This window comes from Tamandua tetradactyla, chromosome 26, assembly GCF_023851605.1.
Source record: "Tamandua tetradactyla isolate mTamTet1 chromosome 26, mTamTet1.pri, whole genome shotgun sequence".
NCBI classification, from domain to species: domain Eukaryota; kingdom Metazoa; phylum Chordata; class Mammalia; order Pilosa; family Myrmecophagidae; genus Tamandua; species Tamandua tetradactyla.
The window spans coordinates 26,171,768-26,180,017 of record NC_135352.1 but is presented as its reverse complement, the minus strand read 5'-3'; positions in this window follow the sequence as shown (position 1 = coordinate 26,180,017).

The following is an 8,250-nucleotide window of genomic DNA, read 5'->3' as shown; positions in this document are numbered from 1 at the left end:
ATTCAAAACTTACTATATTTTCTGGTAACCAGAGGCTTACTTGTGTGTGCCCCACTAATCCTGAACTCATTGTGAGTGGGGATTTTAACAAGCTCTACCCACTTCTCACACATAATACAGTATTTGGAATGCCACAAACACTCGACAACAGTTTGCTGGCTACTGAGCTGCATACAAAAAAGCATATGAAAAAACCTACAGTATCAGAGTATTAGTGCAACCAAAACAGTAAGAGCTTTGTGATTTTTCAGAGTCCAGTGATGGACATGAATTGTTTTTATTAGTTAGCCTTATTTTAACTTCAGTCATTCATTCCCACAGCTCTGAAGGCCAGGGGAAAACAATGTACTTTGACTCTCTATTCATTCTATTTGTTTTATATATTGTGGTAAGTATGTGTGTGTTGCAGGGAATAATAGTGATGTAAAAGTTAGAGATATGCTGTAGTATAGGCCTATAGGAAGCTAAATATCACCTAGGCAAGCTTGCAAGATGAAATCATCTCTGGAATAATTTTAGACAGGATTCGATTTAGTGGAGTCTAGAAAATTATTTGCTATTCCAGAGACTAGTCATTAGCACCAGCTCTAAGCTCTTCTTTATCTTATCTCTGACAATATTGCTTTAAATAATTACTTCTAGAATGGCATTGTCTGATAGAACCTTCTGTGATGATGAAAGCATTGTTTGTGTTGTGCAATGTGGCTGTTGAACACTTGAAATTTGAAACTGAGGCACTGAATTTTTAATTTAATCTAATTCAAATTTAAGTTGCCATATATGACAGTGTCTACCATATTAAAGAGAACAGCTCTAGAATCCTATCTATATATATGCCATTCTTTCTCTATATACCAGACCTTGTTGACTGTGGATGTTTGCAACGTAAGGAGCTGGGTCCTGAAAATTGAAACTATTTTAGAGTGGGAGGAAGTATATGATTAAGTGCCCTATTGTTGCAGGGCTGCATTAAGAGCTTCAGAAGCACTGACACCCTCTGGTGCTTCTCCTGCTGCCCCTCACTGCCCCTCCAGGCCCCCATGCTGTCCATAATTACCTAAATACATACACACCCAAGAGCGTGTGCATACATGCGTGCTAAAACATAAATAAGTGTAACAAAGTCTTATAAGGTTTAAGAAGATCCTATAAAGTTCCAGCTTTCCCCCTTATTATGACTACTTCAATGCATTTGAAAATCAAATACAAAATTCCTCATAAAGCAAAAATGCCAAAAATAAAAAAAATAAAAAATGCCACTACTTTGCTAGTGCTCAGCGCACCTTCTAGGTAATCTAGCATTGGCATGGTTTAGGGTTGAGCTGAAAACCGCGGGGTGAAATTTGGAAGCCAGGGCAAGATTTCTACCTCAAGCTGCTTCCCTGATGGTCTTACCTCATGGTGTATAACATTATCACTGTCTTGTTTTATGGTGGTAGTGAAGGTTATAGAATTCAAAGTTTTTGACTACATCAGTGATTTCTAGAGAGAACACTAGAACATCCATTCATCATCTATAGAATCTCAAGGCACTAAGAAACCATAGTTATTTCCACCAGTGAGATTTTGCTTGCAAAAATGTTCTTTCAGTAGAATTCTACATGGAAGCTTGCTGCAAAAATAAGATGAAGATGGAACAGTTAAGTCGGGATGGATGCTGTCGTGGTTAGGTTCATGTGTCCACTTGGCCAAGTGGTGGTACCTGTTTGTCTGGTTGGGCAAGTGCTGGCCTGTCTGTTGAAATGAGGACATTTCATAGAATTAAATCATGATCATGTCAGCTGCATCCACAGCTGATTCCATTTGTAATCAGCCAAAGGGGAATGTCTTCTGCAACGAGGAATGCTTAATCTAATCACCAGAAGCCTTTTAAGGAGAATTCAGAAGAGACAGGCTCTCTTCTGCTTCAGCTGGTGAGCCTCTCCTGTGGAGTTCATCCAGACCCTCCATCAGAATCATCAGCTTCACAGCCTGCCCTGCGGATTTGGGACTCTGCATTTCCATGGTTATGTGAGACACTGTTATAAGATTTATATTTTGTGAGTGTTCCCTGTTGATTCTGTTTCTCTAGAGAACCCTAACTAATACAGATGCTCTAGAACCATTCACGTTGTTTGGAAAAGAGGTCCTCTAAGAGACCCTGGGGTACTTAGGAAATAAGACTCACACTAACTGTAGGGAAATAAATTCAGAAAGGCCCTAACATCTGCTAGTGGCAGGGCTGGCCTGGAACCTGGGGTTTAGAAGCAGGTGGTCCTTTCACCTGCTTCTAAACCCCAGGGTCTAGTACTCCAGCGTTCCAGCCCTGAGATACGCTGGACAGCTCCCAGAAGGGTTTTCCGGAATACATCTTTGGTAGGTTATTTTGGGGTATTGGGAAGAAGGAAAGGAAAGTTCACTGTGGTACTTACTGCCCAACACAAGGCATGGGTTCAAGTCTGGATACGATGTGCCAGGTATTAGGACATAGTGCCAAACAACATGAGCCTGTTGGAGTTGGAGGATAAGATGAGAATGGACAGAGGAAGAGGGAGAGGAGAGTGGAAAGGAGAACTGAGCTATGTTCTGTATAAATCTCCAAAAACTTAGCTCAAGTATTTAAACCCGTAGGTAAATAATTCTTAGTTACTCATCAAAATTATAGAAGATCAGCTGGAAACCTTATTTATCTCAGGCTCCAATTTACAATTAGTCACATTTTGTTCCCACCTCACCCCAGCCCCAGGTATCAATTATACATAAAAATAATATGTAGCTTTAGGCATCAGGCCAGGTTCTCCAGACACAGAATTTTTTTTTTTTTTGGCTTTTAAAAGGGGGATTTATTAGTTTACAAATTTACAGTTGTAAGGCCATGAAAATGTCCAAATTAAGGCATCAACAAGAGGATACCTTCACTCAAGAAAGATCCATCACATCCAGGGTTTCTCTGTCAGTTGGGAAGGCACATGGCCGGCATCTCTTGGTCCTTTGCTTCTAGGTTGTCATGCCATCAGCCTCTAATTCCAGTGGCTTTCTATGTTGGCTCTCCAAGCATCTCCAAATGACCAGAAATAGACTCTAAGATAGAGATTTGCACTCATGAGGTCTTTGGGGAATGCATGGGCTCCACCACTCTGAGAGAGAAATTGGGCTGCAATGACCTGCAACAGAGTCTCAGCCAAACCTACAGGGTCTCTGGGGTTGGAATAGCCCAGCAGAGTTGTCCTGAATCAAAACAAGAGGTCTAGACTGTTGCCCAGTTCCCTCCAGAGTCTTTGTCTGGACGCTGAGGGTAATTCTTGCTGAGAAACTCAGACATGAGCCATCAACAGTCATCTCTGCCAGCACCTAATGGAAATGAGTGCCTCAGTTCTGAAGAGGAGGGCTGGGCACTGCAACACAGCATCTACCATACTCAGAGTCATATTCTCTGTTGTCCATCAGGAATCTCATGGCAGACCCTGGCCATAGAATCAGCTGTTAATGGTGGAAGATATTTAGAGCTATCTCATTCAACACACTCTTTCACAAAGAAACCAAGGCACAAAGAGGCGAAGTAAGTTTTCCCTGGGTATGTCAGTGCCTCTCAGTATTTAGTTCCCATCATAATCACCTTTGGGGCTTCTTTTTTAATTATTTATTTTTTATTGATAATTAGAGATGAGAAAAGTATGTTCTCCATCAGTTGAACTCTCGTGCTTTCAATCCTGTGCCCTATTCTTAACAAAATGTTGATACTTTTACTTCTGCAAGCCATATCTTTTCAAGCCATATCTCCATTTTTTCATGCACTGCCCCAGCCCTCACACAGAGCCAACCATTTCACTTCTGGAATGTTGCAACAGTCTCTCAGTTTGTCTCTGGGCTCCTGAAACCTACATACCTCTATCACATTTTCCACATTTTGCATCCATCATCAAAATGCAGGATTTATTTATCCCTGGAAAGACTCCATGGATCTTCAGGATCATTTCCAATATCTTAGCATGACATCTGAGACATTCACAGCCTGTTCTCTGCTCATCTACTTAACCTCTGCTTTCACCATCCCTCCACTTATGTCTTCCATCCAAGCCAACTCTTGTTTTGTCCTCCAAACTGTCCATGGCTTCTATCTCTGGAGATTAACATTTAACCTTCCTTTTACAATTGTATCCTTTTATAGTCATATCCACTAGCTTGTTTATTAGAACTGGTTTAACTGTCACCTCCCTCATGAAGCTCCCCCTGCCCCCCATGCCTTCTCATATGAAGGGTTACCCTGTGCTGTAAAGTTCTATGGATTTCGACAGGGCATAATATCATGTATTCACCATTACTATATCATACAGAGTAGTTTTGTTGACCTAAAATTCCCTGTTTTTTACCCATTTAACACCACCCCCACCCCTCCACACCTGGTAACCACTGACCTGTGTTTACTGACTCTATAGCTTTGCTTTTTCTAGAATGTCATACAAATGTAATCAATCCTATAGTAAGTAGCCTTTTCGACTAACTTCAGTGACTTAGGAATACTTATTTGAGACTTATAACCAAGTAATGCTCCACTCTCTGAATGTACCATAGTTGGTTTATCCATTCACCTATTGAAGGACATCTTGGTTACCTCCAGTCTTGGGTGATTTGGAAAAAAAGTTGCTATAAATATTTGCATGGAGGTTTTTGTCTGGATATAAGTTCTCCAATCAGATGGATAAATTGCCTAGGAACAAGATTCTTGCATACTATGTTAAGACTATATTCAGCTTTTTAAGAAAATGCCAGATTGCTTCCAAGGTGGGTATATTATTTTTTCATTCTTGCCAGCAGTGAATGAGAAGGCTGGCTCTGCATCACACAAGTAATTGGTATTATCAGGTTTTAAATTATAGGCAATCTGTAGATGTGTAGCATGTGATGGTTAGGTTCTGGTGTCAACCTGACCAAGTGATTAAGTCCAGTTTCTGGTCAGGTAAGCACTGGCTTGACCATTGCTGCAAGGACATTTTGTGGCTGGTTGATAAACTGGAAGGTTGGTGTATTAAGTCTTCATTCAGTTGATTGTATCTGTGGTTGATTACATGTGTGATCAACTAAGGTATGTCTCTTACCAATGAGATAATCCAACTAGTTGAAGGTTTTCAAAGAGGAGAGAGACTCTTTCACTGCTTCTTCAGCCAGTGAGCCTCTCTGGTGGAGTTCGTCCAGACCCTTCATCAGAGTTGACAGCTTCAATGCCTGCTCTATGAATTTTAGACTCTTCAATTCCCATGTTTGCGTGAGACACATTTATAAACCTCATATTTACAGATCTCTCCTGTTTCTCCTGTTTCTCAAGAGAACCCGGACTAACACAAGTGGTATCTTGTTTAATTTGCATTCTACTTATGACATATAAAATGTTGAGCATCTTTTCATAATCTTATTTGCTATTGGAATATCTTTGCTGGTGAAGCTTCTGTGCAGACCTTTGGCCCACTTTTTAAATTGGTCTGTCTGGTGTTGTTGGCTTTTAAGTTTCTTGTATATTTTAGATACAAGTTCATTATCATATATATACTTCAAATATATTCTCCCGGTTTGTGGGTTATTTTCTTAAGAATATCTTTCGCAAAACTCGAGGCTTTTAATTGCAATGAAGTTGAATTCATTAACTTTTTTCTTTCATGGATTTGAACATTGTCCTTAAAAATTCATGACAAAATCCAAGGTAATATGAATTTTCTCCTATGCTTTCTACTAGAGTTTTCATATTTCTGCACTTCATGTTTAGATCGATGATTCATTTTAATTAATTTCTTGAAAGATGTAAGATCTATGTCAAGCTTCACTTTTTTGCATATGAATATCCAAATGTCCCAGCAACATTTGTTGATAAGACTGTCTTTACTTCATTGAATAGCCTTTGCATCTAAGTTAAGGACCAATTGACCGTACTTGAATGGGTCTGTTTGTGGACTTTCTATTTTGTTCTGTTGATCTATGTTTCTATACTTTTTTTTTTTTTTTAACATGGGCAGGCACTGGGAAACGAACCCGGGTCCTCAGGCATGGCAGGCAAGCATTCTTACCTGCTGAGCCACCGTGACCCACCCTGTTTCTATACTTTTACCTATACCATGCTTGATTTCTTTATTACTGTAGCTTTGTTGCAATAAGATAGTGTGAACCTTTCAATTTGGTTCTTCTTCTTCAGTATTATGTTGATTATATTAGATCTTTTACCTTTCCTTAAACCTTAGAATCAATTTATTGTTATGTACAAAATAGCTTGGAGAATGAAGTTTTACAAACTATACCATGGGGAGAAGTTTTAGAAGATTTGAAGAAAAAATGAAAATGAAAATTTTAACACAAAGTTAAAAAAAAAAGACTGAAAGCAAAAACAAACAAAAACCCCAAGACTTCTAATTTTCTGGATTACAAATGCTTTAAGCATAGTATTTCACCTTAACAATTAGGACAAAAGGTTCAGTTCAAGTTCCTAGTATAATAAAAGAAAACAACAAATACATAGATTAAAACAGAGAAGTCAGACTAGTTCAGTGTTATAATCCAGGTAAAACAGAGGGTTTATGTGCTGTGAAAGCAAGGCTAATCATATGCATGGGCAGATTTGACAGCTGCCAGAACTTACCCTCTCCTAAAATGTCTCTCTCAAAGCCATGCAGAACTATTTTCCTGATAGGATAGATTTGGGAGTCATTTCTCTGAAAAGCTAGAGGTTAGCCTGTGGACTTAGGCGCCAGTGAGTGTAAAGAAGGAGGAAAATGACACTAAAAAAAGTGAAACTGAAAAGGAGACCAAAGCAAACTCCCCAATTTTTCTTATTCTTGTTCTATAGGAATGGAAGCACATTCTCTTGCTTTTATTATTACAAATTTTGAATCATTCAATGATTAGAATAATTGGCCTAGGCTCCCCAAAATGAGGATTATGACATTTTTGTTCATAAAAAGCCTCCCAATTTCTTAATTGTTGCTTCAAAGGACACTTTCAGTAGGGCTTGGCAATTGCAGCTTCCATTCACTGTAGCCCTCATTGTCCCATCCTGCATACAACATGTTATGCTCTAGTGCTGAGAATAGCATATGTCCTGTCATTGGTCTCATGGTGAAAAGTAGTCTCATCTGGGAAGCCAAGCACTTCTCTTGGTTTGCCTTTTTAATTCTTCTATATTTAACCTCAATTAAATTTAACCTTAGACTGCTAAAACAGATGTTTTCTTTGTTGTTGTTTCTTTAAATTTTTTTTTTTTTTTTTTAAAGGAAAGACAGAGAGAAGGAAGGAAGGATAGAAGGAAGGAAGGAAGGAAGAAAGGGAAACATTTTTAAACATTTTCTTGTTTTATTGTATTCTGTTTCTCCGTTTTTTTGTTACATGGGCTGGGGCCGGGAATCGAACCGAGGTCCTCCGGCATAGCAGGCAAGCACTTTGCCCGCTGAGCCACCGCGGCCCCCCCTGTTTCTTTAAATTTGAATAAAAGTTTTTCTCCTTCCCTCCTTCCCTCCCTCCATCCCTCCTGTGGAGGGTCAGAAGCAATCAATCAGACCCAAGCAGGGAAAGTCCCCACAACATTGGGACAGAATGTCCCCAAGAGTTAAACAACAACCAATGTTAGGAAACTGAGAGAACGGGATGTGTTTTGGCAACAGCTAACGGCATTTTTCTGCTTCTATGATGCACTTGCTTGCTAGCAACTGCAAAATCACAACATAATTTTAGGCTTTATAAACACACCTTGAAAACCTCTAGGGGCTGCTCTCTGAATCTTCCTTCTTGGAGGTTTCTGAGGCAGTCGCCGGCCGGTTAATAAAGACTCCAAATCGGCTTGCAGCTTTGAATTATGTGGTCTCTCTTTCGGTGCACCTACAACACCTCCCTTCCTTCCATTTCACGTGGTGCTGAGGCAGTATTCCAGGGACTACCCGTTGGTACAATTATCAACTTTATCAAGAAGTCACTTTAGAACTGGATTGTATTGACAATGATAGCAAGGTTTGACCAAGCCCTCATTAAGAGCTTGGTACTATATTAGATTTTTATAAAGATTATTTCATTTGATATTTCCAATAACCTGAAAGAGTTAGTAGGCTCCTTCCTGTTTTGTAAATGGAGAAACTGAGTCTCTGATAGGTTAGGTGATATTTCTATTAGCACCTGCTCAACCAGGAGCAGCTAACTTACTCTGGCTCCATCGATAGCATGCTCAGCTCCCTTGCTCTGCAGCTCTGCTTGGAGGGATCAATCTGATAAATTTCAATTTTACTTTATGGATGAAGAGTC